The sequence below is a fragment of the Microtus pennsylvanicus genome, chromosome 7 (assembly GCF_037038515.1).
Source record: "Microtus pennsylvanicus isolate mMicPen1 chromosome 7, mMicPen1.hap1, whole genome shotgun sequence".
Lineage (NCBI taxonomy): Eukaryota > Metazoa > Chordata > Mammalia > Rodentia > Cricetidae > Microtus > Microtus pennsylvanicus.
Window position 1 is genome coordinate 117,883,818 of NC_134585.1, and position 17,963 is coordinate 117,901,780.

Consider the following 17,963-nt stretch of genomic DNA (forward strand, 5'->3'; position numbering starts at 1 on the left):
AAAGGGAATGTGAGGCACAGGCCAGCTGGGGCTAGTTTGGTAACAGAGTGGACATAAGAGGAGTGGACATGAGAGTGGACATAAGAGGAGCCAAAGAGACAGGGTCAGATCCTGAGACTCCACAAAAGTGGGAAGGAGCTGGACAGCCACTTGTATCAGATAGGGACACTGTGGGGATTGATGGAGGGTCTGGAGGAGCAAGGTCCCATGCAGTGGTGTCTGCAGGTGCCAACAGTGGCACGGGTCAGACCATGACAAGCAGGTAGGCTCTGGCTGTAGATGGGAGGTATGGCACAGGCCCTGGGAAGCGATGTCCTCTTCTGCTTTTCTGAGTTACTAAAGAGCAGACCCAGAGTCGAGGATTTCTGATGGAGTGTGTGGCAGAGAGCCAGGGATGGTCAAGGCTTCAACTGTTGTGTTGTTCTTTCCTTCAGCCTTTGCGTGGGAAGCACAGAGGGACCACAGTGGTTCCAGTTCCAGCCCTGCCCTTCACCGTCACTGGATTTCTTTTGCTTGTGCGACACTAAAAAGAGGGAGAGTAACGTCCCCCAGACAAAGCAGGAGGTTCTCACCTTTTACATCACAACCTCTTGCAGGGCAGGAGCCACCAATTATTGCTGCATGTCAGTGACCCCTAAGGTAGAATCCTCTCCTCTCGCTAGCCAATCATCTCCCTTCTAGCTAGAGTGCAGGCATGGGCCATCACTCTTTCTGTCAGTGTTTGTTCCTGTTGTGATGGTGCTCCCTTGGGATGCCCAGGCTTAGGTATATTCAGCCTTAACTACAAACAGTTGGTCATGCCTTTGCTAACATTGTGAGGGCTGGAAAGTATTCTTCTGAAGCTTTTGACAAATCTTTTATTATTACCCACATGATTTATTGTTGTTCTGACAGGACACTCCGAATCCCCCACCACCCCATACAATGTCTCAGTCCCATGCATCTACCCCGATGTGCTTGTTCCCTTCATGGCTCTATTTAACTGAGAGGTGGTGGTGCACGCCTTTAATCCCAGCACTCTGGATCTAGAGGTATATTTCTGAATTCAAGGCCAGCCTGCTCTACAGAGTGAGTTCTAGGACAGTCAGGGCTACAAAAAGAAACCCTGTCTCTAAATATTGATTTATTTCTTTATTATGTATACAATATTCTGTCTGTGTGTATGTCTGTAGGCCAGAAGAGGGCACCAGATGATTGTGAGCCACCATGTGGTTGCTGGGAATTGAACTCAGAACCTTTGGAAGAGTAGGCAATGCTCTTAACCACTAAGCCATCTCTCCAGCCCCGAAACCCTGTCTCTAAAAAAACAAATAACAAAAACCAAAACAGAATATATATTTAAAGTAGCATGGGTTGCCCTTCATCAAGAGCAGAAGTCTGTACGTACACTGTTTCTCCTGGGGCTTGAGCTGACGGAGGAAACTCCACATTCCAGCACCAGACAGAGGAGGGCGACATTACTCAAATAGAAGACGGAGAAAGATACAGGGTGAAGAAAGTACTTAGCATGCCCCAGACCTTTTGATGAATGCACAGTGTGCAGGTAAGCGCACACACGCGCACACGCGCACACACACACACACACCCCACAAAACAAAAAGGATATCAAATGAAGGCGTGATAAGTACACCAACACAAACGGACTTCAAACGCGTGGAAGTAACATGACATTTCTTGAGAATCAAGGAGGATGGTCCATATATTCATGCTACTATCAAGAAATAAGACTTAGGTTAGGCATGGTGGCACAGACTTTAGTCCCACCGTTTGAGAGGCAGAAGCTAGTGGATCTCCGTTGAGTCTGAGTCCAGCCTGAACTACTTGCAAGTCCATCAGGGCTAAATAGTGAGACCCTGTATTAAGGAAGGTGAAGAGAGGAAGAGGGAAGGGAGGGAAGTCGGTCATGAATAGGTCAGTAGTCACTAATGGTCTTGCTGTAGTAAAGTAACTAAAAGTAGCCTGACCTGGGTGTGAATAACGTTTGTCAAAAACACGGCAGAAGTATAATAGAACGCACACACAGCTCTGTTGGAAGGCGTTCAGTTTCGTCCCGTTTATCCCGTTTAATTTGGAAACCCCCCCCCCCCTCCGGGGGCAATTCTGGAAACAGGCTGTTGTGAGCTGCACAAATGCAGTGATCCCAGAATCGCGCAGGTCAGGTGAACTTGTAGCAAAATATCGCTGGGCAGAAGGACGATAGTGCCGTGACTCGGATTCGAACCGAGGTTGCTGCGGCCACAACGCAGAGTACTAACCACTATACGATCACGGCGTGCCACGCGCCCGGCGATGGTTGCCCCATTGGCGCTGGTGCTGTTGACCAAGCCTCTGTCCCATTCAGCCTGGTTCTGCCCTGCTCTCTTTGTTTGTTTTCGCCGAGCGCTGGGTAGGGAGGGGTGAGCCGCCCTCCCGATCGGTCTCTGCTGGTTTCCGAGGCTTCGCTGTCCTAAACAGAAGTGACTTCTCCCTGCTGCTTTGGGAGCTGCACCGAGTGCACGTGTCTGTCGGCGCCTTAGTCGCACGTGCCTCCAGGTTCCTGTTCTGAGGAGATCCTGTCTCGGCGTCCTTCAAATGAAGGACCACGATGTGGGTGTGTAAGCCAAACAAACCCTTCCCTCCTCAAACTGCTTGGGTCATTGGGTTTCATCAGAGCCACAGAAACCGTGACTAAAATAGGCTCATTGGAAAAGTGGGTCTGTCCTGTCCAGGGAAATCCAAATAGCATCTACCTGAAGCTTCTCTAAGAGTCTGGACCAAGTGGGTGCCGGGTTCTGAGGGACACGAGAGGGCTTCTCTAGACTTTGAAATGACACTGGCATAGGAAAGGGGCCACGATAGCCCAACCCAGAGATCTTGATGGTGGGAATTACTCTCCAATGCCCCCAGGGCAAATCTGTAAAATGGAGAAGACTCCAAAGACTCTCAAAGATGCTGAGTTGGGAGTTTATGGGAATTAAAGAGCCACTGTTCCCGCAATTTCGTTGTTTCAGAGGTTTCGTTTTCCTCTTGTTTGAAAATGAAAAATTGGAACTAACATCCCATTTCCCCTTCTCTCAATCCCTTTATTTCAAACTCAGCAAAGACAACACTTCTGGGGTCTTCTGAGGCCAAGACCGGGGATTTTGTGTCCCCAAAATGCTGTTTAAAGACTGGAGGAGAAACCATGGAATGAATAAGAGGCTGCTAAAATGACATTCCCTGACCGGGAATCGAACCCGGGCCGCGGCGGTGAAAGCGCCGAATCCTAGCCACTAGACCACCAGGGACACGGATGACCCATCAAGTTGGTCCCCTTGAGGAAACTCCAAAGAGGAAACCTTACTTTCTAAGGCTGACGCCAGGCATTGCGCCCGCTCCTCCCGTACCTGGCCATCATCATCGTCTCTCCCATTTACTGCCTGGTTACTGGGTACAGGTCTGTCTCTGAAACCCACAGACAGGGAGCGCATATGGAACCCACTCCACTCCAGCCTTCGCACCAAGTGCGCCTGGATGGCACGTCTCTTCCTCCGACCTTCGGCGTCCTAGTGGTGAAGCTGTCGGATAAGCGTGGTGAGCCGAGTCCTCTTGGTTCCTGTCGTGGGAACCGGCTCACGGGACGCTCACACAGGGCGCTCCTTTCCTTCCCTGTCACCTCCATCACACAGCGGACAGGCACCGATGTACTCTAGGGTCAGACTGGGCTCGTTCCTCTCACCGTGTTGGTTTCTCTGCGGCTCCAGCCAGCCTGCCCCCCAGCTGTGAGATCTTAGGGTGAAATCCAGGCGAACGGACTTCAGGAGGAAGACCCCTTTGGTTTTCAGACCCCGGGTGCCTGTCAGCCTGGAGGGATTTAGGCTGAGGTGAGAGAGGTGGGTTTCTGGATCTAAGGCTGCGGGGACGGCTCCGGCTGCTGAACCTTGGTCCCCGTCTTACAGCGGTGAGCCACATGGATTCCCCGGATAGTGAGTGGGAAGCAGCCGATGCAGAACGCCTGTATGTGACCGCAGGTCTGTTACCTCCTTCGCCTCTGCATACTCTCCCTACCTGACTCATTTCCCGGTCTCTTCCTTTCAGTCTTTCAGGAAAAAAAAAATTCTTGTGACCGCATCTCCGGTTTGCGTTCCTTCGAGTTTCCTTTCAATTTCCTTTCCTTTTTGCTTTTCTGTCTCCCTTCCGTCTCTTTCATAGAACTACTTTTAAGAGAATGAAGAAGAAATGGTGGGGCGTGGTGGTGAACTCCTTTAATGTCATCGGACAAGCCAGGAAGAGACTTTCTGGTCCTCGATTAGCCTGGTCAGATAGTGAGTTCTCGGCCAGCCAGGGTTACACGGTGGCAAACAAAAATATCGCTCCGCGGTTCAACACGAACTCAGGATAACTGCCAGGAAGAAACTAACCAAGAATCCAGTGATAGCTATTTAGTCTCCCAAAGTGTATGAGTCCCGCGCTCTCCCTCGACCCTTCCCTGGCGCTGGGAACCCGACAACACCCCGAAGACACCGCCCAAAGTCACCTAGCTGCCGGGGTCTCCACGCCGACCAGGGCGCGACCGGGGCCCCGACAGGACTTGTCGAAGGAAACCACGTGCGTTTTAGGGTCCAGTCCTTCGCAGATCCAGAGTGCATACACACGAGAGCCTGCTCTGGGGAGGCCGGGGCTGTGGACTGGAGCCTTGGCACCACTCTTTGCCTGGGGCGATCGTGGGAAAGGTTGATCAGATGGAAGGGCGGGAGGAGGGGAAGAAGAGAGGGAACGCTGTGCTAGGTTAAAACACGGCAGGAGCTGCTGGAGTCCAAACCTCAGGCCAGATAACTTCGTTGGCTGGCGAGGTTTCGCGAATGGGTTTCTGTGGGCACCCAAGGCTAGCGAGAGGAGGGCAGAAGAGCCGGCAGGGGAAGGAACGACGGAGCACTTTACCTGTCTGAATTTTTAAACTAAGCCGACGATCATTACACTCACACGCTAAGAAAACTCAAGAACTGCATGCAGTTCATGCTTGCCTAGATGCCCGGATCCGCGAGCTATTGCGTAGCTCTTAGTAATTTGCGAGTAACACTGCAACTGTTGTTCGAATCCGAGACGGGGGAATGGGCTTTTTCGGAGCGACTATGGTTTTCTTTTGCTTTCTTATATCCAGTTACTGCAGCATTTGCCTCCGACTACAATGCAAGTCTTGCCTAGGATTCTGAGGCAGAAGAACGAAAGGAAACTGCCTGGTACACACCCAAGCCCAGGCAAGAGAATTGGTTTGGGCTCAAGGGAGGAGGGGCTGCCTCTCGGTCAGTCTCGCTGCAAAGCGCTTTAATGCCTTGATGCGGCCAGATCCATTTTTAAGTTTTGTTTCCGTTTTGTTATCTCGAGCCATATTCGACTTCTAAGTTAGAAGTGAGATCGGAGTTCTCACGCAATGGCGATATTTTAAATGATCTTACCAATACACTAAAATTAAACGCCAAGACACTTCCCAACTATTTTTTTCTTCACAGTGAGTGATTGGAGTATAATTCATACAGATTGCAGGGCACAGATATCTAGAGTTTAGCCTGATGGATTGTGATAAGACAAACCATCATCTTCTAGTTCCTATCAGTGATTTAAAACAGCCTAGAAAGTCTAAGTCCTTTCTTGTCATCCCAACCCCAAGCCTCGTCACAGTCACCATTCTGATTTCTCTGCCCAGGATTAACTTTTCTTACTCTTAAAATCCACGTAACCGAGCATCATAGCTTTTTGTCGGAGTGTTTGTGTTGTCAAGGCAACCGCTTGCTTATAGGCAGGTACTTGTTGCACGGGTGAGTGGCTGCGGAGCTTTGCTTTGATGAGAATTTTTCCAATGTGTGAATGCCCCACGATTCCGCCGCTGCAGGTCCTGAGTCGAAGAGGGGCTTGGGAACAAAGAAATGAACTGTCTAACCACCAGATGGGTTTACACAAGAGACCGGTGGGAAAAGCTCCAGCTGTCTTTATTTATATTTCAAAAACAAGCATGTTTTTCCATACGAATATCTGTAAATCAAGAAAATATTTAAATCAAGAAAATGCCTCCGATGGGCTCGGTGCCAACTCACGTTTCATCCTAGCAGAGGAAGGTGAATCTGGGAGCAGTGAGTTCCAGGACAGCTGGGACTACATAGTGAGACCCCTGTCTCCAGTAAGTAAAAATAAAGAGGAAAGAATGAATGAGAAGCCAGCAGGCCAACAAATCCTGGGAAGAACAGAAAGCAGTGGTCTTCCATAGCTTCAGTTCCCGGCTTGGCTTCCCTCAGTGAGACCCAGCTTTAAATCAATGTGACAAATGACCGGAAGCATAGGCTTGAGTCTGAAAGGCTTAAGCAGGCCTGGGTCAGAGTTTTCCCATCTCATCAGGGAGCTCTTCCTCCTCCCAGTGTGCCAGCTCCCAGTGTGTCTTCAGATCTCAGAGGGGCAGACACCTGATCCAACAGATGGAGCCTCTCTACACTATGAAGGGAGTTTTCAGATGCTGGATCTTTCCAATCCCCTTACAGCACCCAGCAGGGACTAATTAGACAGCGTGGCCCTGGATTTGCTTCAGCTGTTGTTTAGTGTAGAGAAGAGGGGCTCCAGCAGGCAGTGGGGGTGAGAGGGGTGAGGGGGTGGGGGAATGGTGTTCAGGTCCCAAAGACCAAGTGTGGAGTTCGGGAGGCGACAGGATCTGAGGGTGAATCAGGATGGCTGCCAGCAGCGTTTAATTGGGGGGGGGGGCGACTACACCTTTTATACTCTGTAGTTGTCTTTAGGATTAACTGTGAGACCGTGAGCTGGGGTGTGGCTTGAAATCGGGGCTTGAGGAAGCTAGCCTTGACCTTGACAGTGGGCACCAGCCCTGCTGTTAATTAAGGGCTGAAAGTTCTGGCCAGGGTTAAAGAATGCTCACTTTAATAAACAGGAACTTTCCTCAAGCCCCCAAGGGAAAGGAGACCCTTATCCAAATGCCTGACCTTGGGAAAAGGACTTCTCCTGGGGAGCAGACACTAAACAACCATTTCTAAGTCTTACTGTACAGGTCTGTTCCCCTCCAATGCTCCCCAGAGGGAAGGTCCTGCTGTCTTACTCTTTCCCATTATTCTGTACCATTCTGATTTCTCTGTATTTATTAACTGAACTCTTTCCCTTTGAGGTAAGAGATGTGTTTTGGCATCAACAAAACTTAAACATTCACCTATTTGTTCAGCTTCTTCAGGGGAGCAGGGATGTTGAGTGTTCAATTAGGACCTTACACATACCAAACACATGTTCTACATTGACGTACACACAGTTCATGTGCTCCTTTGACAGGTAAAGTTGGTATCGTAAATTTAGCAAATTCAGCATGATTAGGATTTTGAGTTGGAAATAAAGTTAAGACTTCTGTAAGCTAAGATAAAATGCCACCAGTAAGTTCTACAAAATTAGGAAATCTAGAAATCACAAAAGGATAGAGCTCAGGCCAGTGTTATCCTAGAGTCTGGACCAAGTGGGTGCCGGGTTCTGAGGGACACGAGGGGGCTTCTCTAGGAGGACACAGCCTTCCCCTGGTCTTAGAGGAAATGACACTGACTTTGAAATGACACTGGCAAAGGAAAGGGGCCACGATAGCCCAACCCAGAGATCTTGATGGTGGGAATTACTCTCCAATGCCCCCGGGGCAAATCTGTAAAATGGAGAAGACTCCAAAGCAGACTCCAAAGTTGGGAGTTTATGGGAATTAAAGAGCCACTGTTCCCGCAACTTTCGTTGTTTCAGAGGTTTCGTTTTCCTCCTGTTTGAAAATGAAAAGTTGGGACTACCCCCCACCACCCAATTCTCCTCTCTCAACCCCTTTATTTGAAACTCATTGCAGATCCACAAGACTATTGTAATCCTGTTCTGAGCACAGTTTAACAAGTTAAAGAAAACCGCGGAGAAACTGCTTAAAAAATATTCCCTGACCGGGAATCGAACCCGGGCCGCGGCGGTGAGAGCGCCGAATCCTAACCACTAGACCACCAGGGACACAGACATCCTGTTAACTTGACCTCCTTGAGGAAACGCCAAAGAGGAAACCTTACTCGTTTTTTTTAGGTTGGTGAGCTAAGCACTGTGTCCGCTCCTACCTTCCCTGGCCATCATCATCGTCTCTCCCATTTACTGCCTGGTTACTGGGTACAGGTCTGTCTCTGAAACCCACAGACAGGGAGCGCATATGGAACCCACTCCACTCCAGCCTTCGCACCAAGTGCGCCTGGATGGCACGTCTCTTCCTCCGACCTTCGGCGTCCTAGTGGGGAAGCTGTCGGGTAAGCGTAGTGAGCCGAGTCCTCTTGGTTCCTGTCGTGGGAACCGGCTCACGGGACGCTCACACAGGGCGCTCCTTTCCTTCCCTGTCACCTCCATCACACAGCGGACAGGCACCGATGTACTCTAGGGTCAGACTGGGCTCGTTCCTCTCACCGTGTTGGTTTCTCTGCGGCTCCAGCCAGCCTGACCCCTAGCTGTGAGATCTCAGGGTGAGATCCAGGCGAACGGACTTCAGGAGGAAGACCCCCTTGGTTTTCAGACCCCGGATGCCTGTCAGCCTGGAGGGATTTAAGCGGAGGGGAAGGAGATGGATTTCTGGATCTAAGGCTGCGGGGATGACTCCGGCTGCTGAACCTTGGTCCCCGTCTTACAGCGGAAAGCCAGATGGATCCCAGCGGGGAGCAAGTTGCTGTCGGTGTCGCAATGTTCATTAATCTTCACATTCCTTTCCACTCCCTCATCTTCCTGCCTCTTCTATCTTTCTCAGTCTCTTTTAGAAAATTATTCTTTTCTGTTTTTGAGACAGATCTCACCTCGTAACTCTGACTGGTCTAGAACGCCCCTTTAGACCAGGTTGGACCTCCAGCTCACCCAGCTCCGCCTTCCTCTGCCTCCCGAGGGTCGTGTCCCCCATCGAGTCCCACAAAGTCGTTTTTTGAGCGACTGTGTCTGTGGGATAGCGAACAAGGTCCTGTTTGGCATGTATGGAAACTGCTAAGGGGTCAGGAGAACAAGCCGACGCTGTCCCTGGTGAATTTGTCGCCAGGAAAGTCTTGTGTTGTACCCAGTGCAACTCTGGCTGCCCGCAAAGCTCCTGCCACTTCGTGTCCAGGTTCGATAGAGCAGGTGCTCTCCAGCTGAAGCGTGCGCCAGGTGCCTGACAATCTTTCCAGACCAGGAGACTGGGGACCCGATGGACCCCGGGCCGGCACCGGAGGAACCCACCCAGGAGAGACCGCCCTTCCTCCTCCTCGCAAGACCGTATCTAGGAACTCCCGCTCTGGCCTGCGGTCCCGACTGTCAAGAATGTTTCCCGTTCCACAACGAAGTGGTCACACGCTTGCACCAAGCTTGCACCGCTTACTTGAACCGCCGGGCCCCACTTCCGAACCCAGGGTAATGGCGGCCGCCAATGACAGTGGACCAGTTTGGGTTCCTCGGCGGAGGGGGACCAGGTGAGAACTGCGGCCGCGGGCGTCCTGGAGCTTTTCCTGGGATGATCGCTTCCAGCAGTGAGAACCTCAGACCCGGTTCTCCTCCTCACATCCGCGGCCTGAAGAGCTCTAGCCCTTGGTCCACAGAGATTCCCACAGCTCTGGCTTATGAATAATATCCAATTACACTTTGGGGATTTGGGCAAACTGAGGGTCAGCTTTTATAGATTCCTCCCCACCCCAGGCCATTACGGCCAGAGAGAAACAATGGGCTAGATACAAACACAGTTTAACTGAAAACCCTGTTAGTGAACGTGGTACAAAAAGCAATTTGTATCTGAGTATTACCTCGAGATTGTAGGAATTCATTTGTTCACGCCGAATGCTTGCTTCTTGCTATAAAAAGCGGAGTTCGGAAACCACCCATTGCCACAGCCATGCAAACCCATCTCTGGCTGTGGTCACAGCTATAGCTGATACATTTTGTGTGTCCGTGGAGATTTTTTTTCTTTTTCTGGGTAAAGTTTGCTCCTGATGTAACAGACTCGGTGGACTGTCCCTCAATCATTTGTGTGACCCTCCCCGACCCAACATCATCACCGCAAATTCATGGATTCAGCAAAAACAGTTTTCAAAAACCAAAGAAAAATCAAAGGATTCTTGGAATTAGGAAAATCAGGGGCTCTACCTCTAGCCCAAAGGATTGGCTGAAAGTGCTCTAAATAGAAAGTTGCAGCGCCCAGACTACTGGACAGTTCGTGAGCCAGGCAAGGGGCTGGAGATTGAAACACATACACACACAGACAGAAACAAGGGTCATCCTTGAAACAAGAATGCCAACTTTATTGTGCTCCAGGGAAACATATATGGATCCTTAACCCCAGCTCTTGGGATTTTCAGCTGTAAACCCACCAGAAACCACTCCCCTGCCATCAGGAACCCATGAGGGTCTCGTGCTCAGAGCAGCTGCAGGCACAGGAAAACAAGCCGTTCACTCCGGCAGGCAAAGGGTTCTGGGGCAGGCAGAGAAAGTCAAGGGTCTAAGGGTCTGCAGCCCCCAACAGGAAGAGACAGCAGAAGGATCCCTGAAACATACAGAAATACATACACAAGGGGCAAACCTCCCAGGAATGTCCTCCACCATTTACAAGCTGCTTAATATCTTGGAGGGCTGAGCTGAGGCTCCTGTGTCGATGTCTGTGATGGACAGGGATGATTGTCACTTGGCACAATCTATGATAATCTAGGAAATATATATGGAGGTTATTGTGATTGTGCTGGGATGATGAGACCAGCTCACTGTGTGTGACACCAGTCCCTGCCTGGGGTCCTGGACTACACGAGAGAAGGGAGGAGCTGGGTGACCGCAGGCACTCATTCCTCTTTGTTTCCTGACAGGGCCAGCTGCTTCAAGTCCCTGTCTCAGGCTTCCCCACCATGATGGACCTTGAACTGTGAGCCAGAGTCAGCCTTCCCTCCCTCGTTTTGCTTCTGTCATCACACGGGATCGCAGTAGGAAAGAAGCAAAGCAAAGTCTGATGAGCAGAGTTTCCTGCCCTGGACTGGTGGAGGAGAGGGCTGATTCTTTGTCCTGGAGCCACTCTGTAGACCAGCCTGGCCTTGAACTCAGAGATCCACTCGCCTCTCCCGAGTGCTGGGATTAAAGGTGCCGGCCACCACCTCCCTGCTGCAAGCTGTTTTTTAACCTCCATAGCCCTGCTGTGTCCCCCACCCCAACCCCAGTTAGTAAATAAATAAACGCAATAAAATTGTCCATAAAATGAGAGAGAAGGGGGGGAGAAAGAGAAGGTAAAAGTACTTGCCCTGCAGATCTAGACCTGACTATGTCCCCAGCTTAAAAGGCTTGATGTGGCGGCACGCATGTGATCAAAGCACTCCTGCAGCAGGGTGGAGGCAGAAAAAGGAGAATCACCCAGAAGCTTTTTCTTTTGGGTCACCACCCAGCTCCCAAATCCTGACATGGAGATTTTTTATTTGTTACGAATGCTCGGTTGCTGGCAGTGGTGGTGCACGCCTTTTAATTCCAGCACTCGGGGAGGCAGACGCAGGCAGATCTCTGTGAGTTCAAGGCCAGCCTAATCTACATTTGCTAGTTCCAGAACTGGCTGTCTCGATAAACCAAATAATAAAATAAAACAAATAAAAATAAAAAATGAATGCTCCGTCTAACTTAGCTCTTATTCTGATCTGTTTCTCGTTATCTATGTTTTGCCTTGGGGCTTTTCACCTTTCTTTCCTTTCTTCCTGTGTATCTTGCTAGCACTGCTCTCCGTCTGGCTGGCTGGCCTGCCTGACTTCTAGCCCTAGGAATCTCCCTCTGTCTCTCTCATTCTCCTGCTAATTCTCTCTGCTGCCAGTCCTTCCTATCTTTTCTCCCACCTAGCCATGGCCAGTCTGCTTTTTATTACAATAGCCTTAGGCAGGCAAGGTGAAACAGCAACACTTCTTTTCAAAATTAAAGAAATACAACGTAAACAAATGTAACACACATTAGTAACACACAACATAAACAAAGGTAACACACATTAGTGACACACATTAGTAACACAACATAAACAAATATAACACACATTAGTGACACACATTAGTAACACACAACATAAACAAATGTAACACACATTAGTGACACACATTAGTAACACAACATAAACAAATGTAACACACATTAGTGACACACATTAGTAACACACAACATAAACAAATGTAACACACATTAGTGACACACATTAGTAACACACAACATAAACAAATGTAACACACATTAGTGACACACAACATAAACAAATGTAACACACATTAGTAACACACAAATGTAACACACATTAGTTACAGTCTGGACCTATCTGGTGGTCTCTCTCTGGGGGTCGTAATCTGGGCACAATACCAGGGGAATAACTGGTTCACAGTAGGTCTCTGTCAGGTGTGATGTTTCCTGCCTCTAATCACATCTGCTGCGGTGGAGGCATCAGCGACTTGAGAAAGCCTGGTGAGAAATTTCCAGCCCTGTCTAAAAGAAACTAAATAAAATGGACAGGAACAGTGTAAGCAATGAACACTCCCCCACAGTCTAAACCCTGCCCTGGATACTTCTGTAAACTTCCTTTGTGTAGATGAGAAGTGTTATGTTCTGTTGACCCTAAGTGCTTCAGTCAGTTAAGGAATGTATTAAAACTAGGTGTAGCCGTCCCTGGGTGGGCTTGAACCACCAACCTCTCGGTTAACAGCCGAACGCGCTAACCGATTGCGCCACAGAGACACTGAAGGAGAAGGGTAGGTTGACAGGATGCTGAGTGATGCGTCACCAAGTCCACCACGCCTTGGGATGATCACAGGAGAGAATTCGGTCCTCAGTAGAGGCTCGCGGTGCTCGCTGCGTTGCAGCAGTTGGGACGCAGCCCCGCCTGCTTCCCGAGCTCACCCGGACGTCATGAACCCCGCATGTCCTGCCCGCACCTTCCGATGCTGGGGTCGCGCCGCCACTCGGGAGTCTGGGGGGCCCCACGCTGTCGGGGTGAAGATGCCCCCGTACGCTTTAGGATCGATCGTTCCCTGGGGCTGGTCATTCAGAGCGTGTGTCTGAGTCACTGCACTGTCCAGGGCTTGGGCCTGGGAGGCAAGCGTAGGAAAGGCCATGGGTGGTAGGAAGTGGAGAACAGGTGCCGCGGTCCAACCTGGGTTCAGGTCCTGAGTCAGAAAGGGGCTCGGCGCGAGAAATAAATTGTCCGACTGCCATATGAGTTTCACACAGTGGCTGGCCCCGAATAACTTTAGCCGTCTTTATTTATACATCAAAACAAGCATGTTTTTCCACATTAACAAATTTCCCCATCCTCCAACGTTAATCTCCCGCAGAAAAAGGATATGCAAACCGGGAGGTTGATGGCGCATTCCTTTAATGCCAGCACTTGGGAGGCAGTGGCAGGTGGATCTCTGGGAGTTCGAGGCCAGCCTGGTCTACAAGAGCTAGTGCCAGGAGAGGCTCCAAAGCTACAGATTAAGCCCTGTCTCGAAAAACCAAGAGAAATATGCGAAATATGTTTTCTTCCAACTTTTACATCAAAACATCTTTAAACCAAAAATTTTGTTAGTTTGGCCGAATATGGAGCCAGGTACATCCTGTCTTTACAAAACTGGTGATTGACATAGGCACACATTTTCAAGAATAACAGTGCCGTTCAAAACACATTTACAGCAAACGGGGTGCTCTGCCTCCCATCTGTCAGCCCTGAATTAGAACAGCTGCTGGGGGCTGCAGTGACAACTGACACCTCCAGACAAGAACCCGGGGAAGCATCAACTCCCAAGGAATATTAGGGGAAGATATTAGAGAAAAACTGAGGTTTCCAGAAATGATCATGTCTGTCCCATGCGTGATTAACAAAATGATACCAGAACCGCCAAAAGAATCACCAATCCTTGTAAGAGAGAACAGCGTACAGGCCGCGTGGTCCCAGCAGCCTTCTGCGCTGTCCCGAAGTCCACTGGTCCTTGCTGAGGGAGACTGTCCCCGGGGGCTTTGCCTCATCCGGAGACCTGTTGGACAAACACTCATATACTGGTCTGAAACTAGGCAGCGTGGCTCCCAGCAGTCAGGAGTGAGGACCTGTGGAGACCCGGGAGTGAGCAGGCCTTTGTCTCGCACAGCGAGTCACACAGCTATTTGTTCAAGAGACGAATGTGTGTATTGTTATTGAAAAATGGTTTTTTTTTGCAAAGCATGAGCAAATACACTACAATGTAATAATTTTGAATTTATTTATGTTATTTTGAGAGAATATCTAGCCATGTAGCTCAGGCTGACCTGGAATTGATTCTGTAGAGATCTGCCTGCTTCTGCCTCCCAAGTACTGGGATAAAAGGTAAATGCCTCCACACTAGGTTTATAATCAATTATTAAAAGTAAGTCAGAAAATAATAGTCAGCCTTTCCAGTTTGACATATGGTGTTTTAACACGGGCAAGTATGGACTGATGATGAGCCAGCCTGCCTCCATCATCTCATGCCTCCATCTCGTGCCTCCATCATCTCGTGCCTCCATCATCTCGTGCCTCCATCATCTCGCGCCTCCATCATCTCGCGCCTCCATCATCTCGTGCCTCCATCATCTCGCGCCTCCATCTCGTGCCTCCATCATCTCGTGCCTCCATCTCGTGCCATTGGAAGGAAACCAGCCCCCTTGAGCCGATGGCTCTGGCAGGCCTTGCTCTTCTCCCCCATTCCCTCTGCCTTGCTAAAAAAACCTTTAGATTACATTCCTAAAGCTAGCCACCAAGGTCTGTCTGGTCCCTTATTTGGCCACTTCCTCCTCCTCCTGAGGCTGACTACCAAGGTCCAGCTATCAAAGTATTAAAGTCCACCAATCAAAATCCCTATTTGACTCACCTAATTAACATACCCAATTAAAATTAAACTCTTCACCCTGACATGGGCATTCCCCTTTTACCTTTATAAACTACCATTTGCCTGTGGGCCATGTCCATCTCCTGTCTATCCAGAGACGGTCCTTTGTCCCTCTGGGACAAATATTCCTGCCCCCTCTCCCTTGCCCTTTTCTCTCCTTTCCCTTGTTCCCTTCCCTTTTTCTGGGGCAAATAAATCTCTTTTGTGCTGGGAAGTTGGTCTTTGGGCTCCTGAGCCAATACTGGTCTCTTAGAGCCATCTTATAGTAAAGGCGAACTAGGTTCATTCCTGTTCGTGATTAACCCTCTGTTTCTCAAGGACTGGGCGATGCCCCACCTTAACAAGTGGTCCTGTGCTGTCTGTTCCAGGAAACAGAAGCCATGCCTTTGCTTCAAAACGCTGGAATGGAATGCCCATCTTGCAACCCTGTCTTTGTTTCAAGGTTGTTATGGACACCTTGTTAAGTTCTATTTCTATAACGCCACCTATTTTGCCCCCAAATCCCCCATTTGTAAACCCCCCAAACTATAAAATCCTTGTCTTCCTCATGTCCAATGCTGACCTCTTGAAGCCCACATTCGAGGGAGGCAGAAGGCATAAATAATCAAAAAAGCTTGCTTTGATTAATTGCATGCTTTAATTCATTTGGCCATGATGATTTAAGTAGGTGGTCTTTCTCCTCACTTTTTTTGGGATTAACGCTATCTTGAATGCTTTATGTAACTGCTTGTGTTTAACTTTGTTTTTTTAAACATTTGTTGTAGAAAACACAAAACCCAAAGGTACGCAAATGTGTATACATGTGTATATATAACAAAAAATAAGAAGCTCCCCGTGTCCCAACTCTCCCTCCACTTCTGACCCACTTTTACAGATTATAGGAAGTGGCGGAGGACCACTGTAGCTCCTAGGTGACCAAGCAAGGCAGGAACTTCCAAATCTTGCTCTTGGTGTTCCTGGGTGGAGGGGAAAAGGCAAACAACGAGACTCACACCATTTATTGCAGATGTCAGGCCGATGGGAGGGAGTGGCAATCTAAGACAGATGATGCAGGCTGGAAGAACTCCTTCCCAGCTCTGAGCTGAGGGGGTCCCCATCTTTTCCCAGGTGCAGATGAAATACAGTAGGGCAGTCAGCAGGAAAGATTGGATGGTCGACAATCCATTCCACAACCCAGGAAATGTTAGACAGGGAAAGGTCACAGTGTGTGGGTTCCATGGTGTAATGGTGAGCACTCTGGACTCTGAATCCAGCGATCCGAGTTCAAATCTCGGTGGGACCTTTATGTTTGCCTTGGGAGAAAAGTTTTCTTTCATTTAAATGAGGAGATCCTGGGTTCCCTGCAAAGCTCTTGAGTCCTTGGATGCCCAGGAGCAGGTTTTGCTGCGGTTCAAGCGGGAGCAGAGACTGTGGCTGCCTTTCTGCAGTCTGTTTATATTGTCCTGTATCTTGGTTTACTAACTGTTTTCGGGTAGTGCTGGGAGAAGAGCTGAGCGGCTATGGCCCAGCGGTCCTCTGGAACCAACCACCTAGGCATGTGTCAACGGCTTTTGCCTCGAAAGCCTCCTCACTTGGCCGGGGCTCAGAGGTTTCCATGCAGTAGACTCCTTGCTGGCTCCCTTGGCACGGCCTAGGGAGGGAACCCACAAACTCCCAAGTTACCTCTGCAGGCCCAAGAAAAAAACAATAGTTTTCAGAGATGAGATGAATACCAAACAACATGACGACTGCACTCTTGGATAACAGCATCTCTTAGGGGACGTGTTCAAGTGTTCAGGGGACTGCTGTTTTCATAATAAGATTTGGACGCATAAACTTTTTTTTTTTTCTAGACAGGGTTTCTCTGTAGCTACGGAGCCTGTCCTGGAACTAGCTCTTGTAGACCAGGCTGGCCTCGAACTCACAAAGATCCGCCTGTCTCTGCCTCCCGAGTGCTGGGATTAAAGGCGAGCGCCACCACCGCCCGGCTGAACGCATAAACTTGAGAGAAAAGAATGTATAGTAAATACAAACTCATTCCTTTGTATAAATGTAAGCACTTGAATTAATCTTTTCAGAGACTTATATTGCTGTTTTGGATTCTAGGGTTTGCACCTTAGGTATGCTGGGTTTGGGACACACGGGCCCTAAGCATGGCACCTTGATACATTAATCACATTAAGCAGAAGCTGGAAGTGCACTCACTCCTCCCCCACATCCCCTTTCCCCACTCCAAGCAGGTGCCAAGGCTCCAGGGAGAGGAGCTGTTGTGTAGCTGTTAAAACCTTCAGTGTTGCAGGGACTTGATTAAGAGATAGGACTTAAAAGGGAAGTGAAACAGTGGGTGTTCTAAGGGGAACTTAAAACAGGGTGTTAAAAGGCAGTGAAGGAAGGAAATCCCTGCAAGGAAGTTCAAGAGTAAACAGCCCAATCGCTTCAGGAAGTCCCTGAAACTGAGCAGATTCACGAGGGCCCTCACTCCACAAGCATCCAACCAAGCTGTAAGGGCTGCAGAGAGACACTTTCAAACCACCTGAGCTGCCCGCAGGCTCCTGCACTCCAGGTTCCCCGCTTTTGTGAAGTGTCATCCTTGCCGTGATGGCCTTTTGGGTTGCCGCTGTCTTTTGAGCAGTTTCTGCTTCTGTAAGCATCCCCAGTGAAGTCCACTGCTTGCCCTGTGGTCTTGGTGGTGTCCCTGCTTTGTTTTACTCTCCGTCCCCTGACTGAGATGAGTAGGTTTACTCTGTGGGGTGATGAGAGTCACACAGCAAGGACCTGAAGACAGGAACACAGGAGGGAGTCGCCAGCCTGGTCGAGTTTCCCTGAGTGTTAGCTGTGTGTCACAGACCTCTGGCCCTGTCATATTTCTTCCCCACGGTCTGCTCTTCATCAGAGCCCTTGTCTGAATCCTCTGCTTCACCTGCTTCCTTCCTGAGACGGAGACCCTTCTGTTGTGATAATGAACTGGGCTGGGCCACTCAGCACCCCCAGCCATTTTCATCGCTTCAGCCCAGAGCCAACTGAAGGGACCGGTATTTGGCACAGGACACCCCAAGAGTAAGTTCTCAGAACAGAGGATAATTATTTGCCCCAGAGGGACAAAGGGCAGGGAATAAGAGATAAAGACAGGGCAGGCTGGAGAGATGGCCC

At 49.5% G+C, this 17,963-nt stretch overlaps 5 non-coding genes across 5 annotated transcripts; 1 reads left to right on the plus strand and 4 right to left on the minus strand.

Annotated features, from left to right (window-relative positions):
* Window positions 1–2,200: 2,200 nt before the first annotated feature.
* Window positions 2,201–2,272, minus strand: Trnah-gug (transfer RNA histidin (anticodon GUG)). The gene has a single exon. It is a non-coding gene; the product is annotated as a tRNA-His (tRNA).
* Window positions 2,273–3,194: 922 nt separating this feature from the next.
* Window positions 3,195–3,266, minus strand: Trnae-uuc (transfer RNA glutamic acid (anticodon UUC)). The gene has a single exon. It is a non-coding gene; the product is annotated as a tRNA-Glu (tRNA).
* Window positions 3,267–7,902: 4,636 nt separating this feature from the next.
* On the minus strand, window positions 7,903–7,974 carry Trnae-cuc (transfer RNA glutamic acid (anticodon CUC)). The gene has a single exon. It is a non-coding gene; the product is annotated as a tRNA-Glu (tRNA).
* A 4,642-nt stretch (window positions 7,975–12,616) lies between these two features.
* Trnan-guu (transfer RNA asparagine (anticodon GUU)) lies at window positions 12,617–12,690 on the minus strand. Its single transcript has one exon. It is a non-coding gene; the product is annotated as a tRNA-Asn (tRNA).
* Window positions 12,691–16,044: 3,354 nt separating this feature from the next.
* Window positions 16,045–16,116, plus strand: Trnaq-cug (transfer RNA glutamine (anticodon CUG)). Its single transcript has one exon. It is a non-coding gene; the product is annotated as a tRNA-Gln (tRNA).
* Window positions 16,117–17,963: the final 1,847 nt, after the last annotated feature.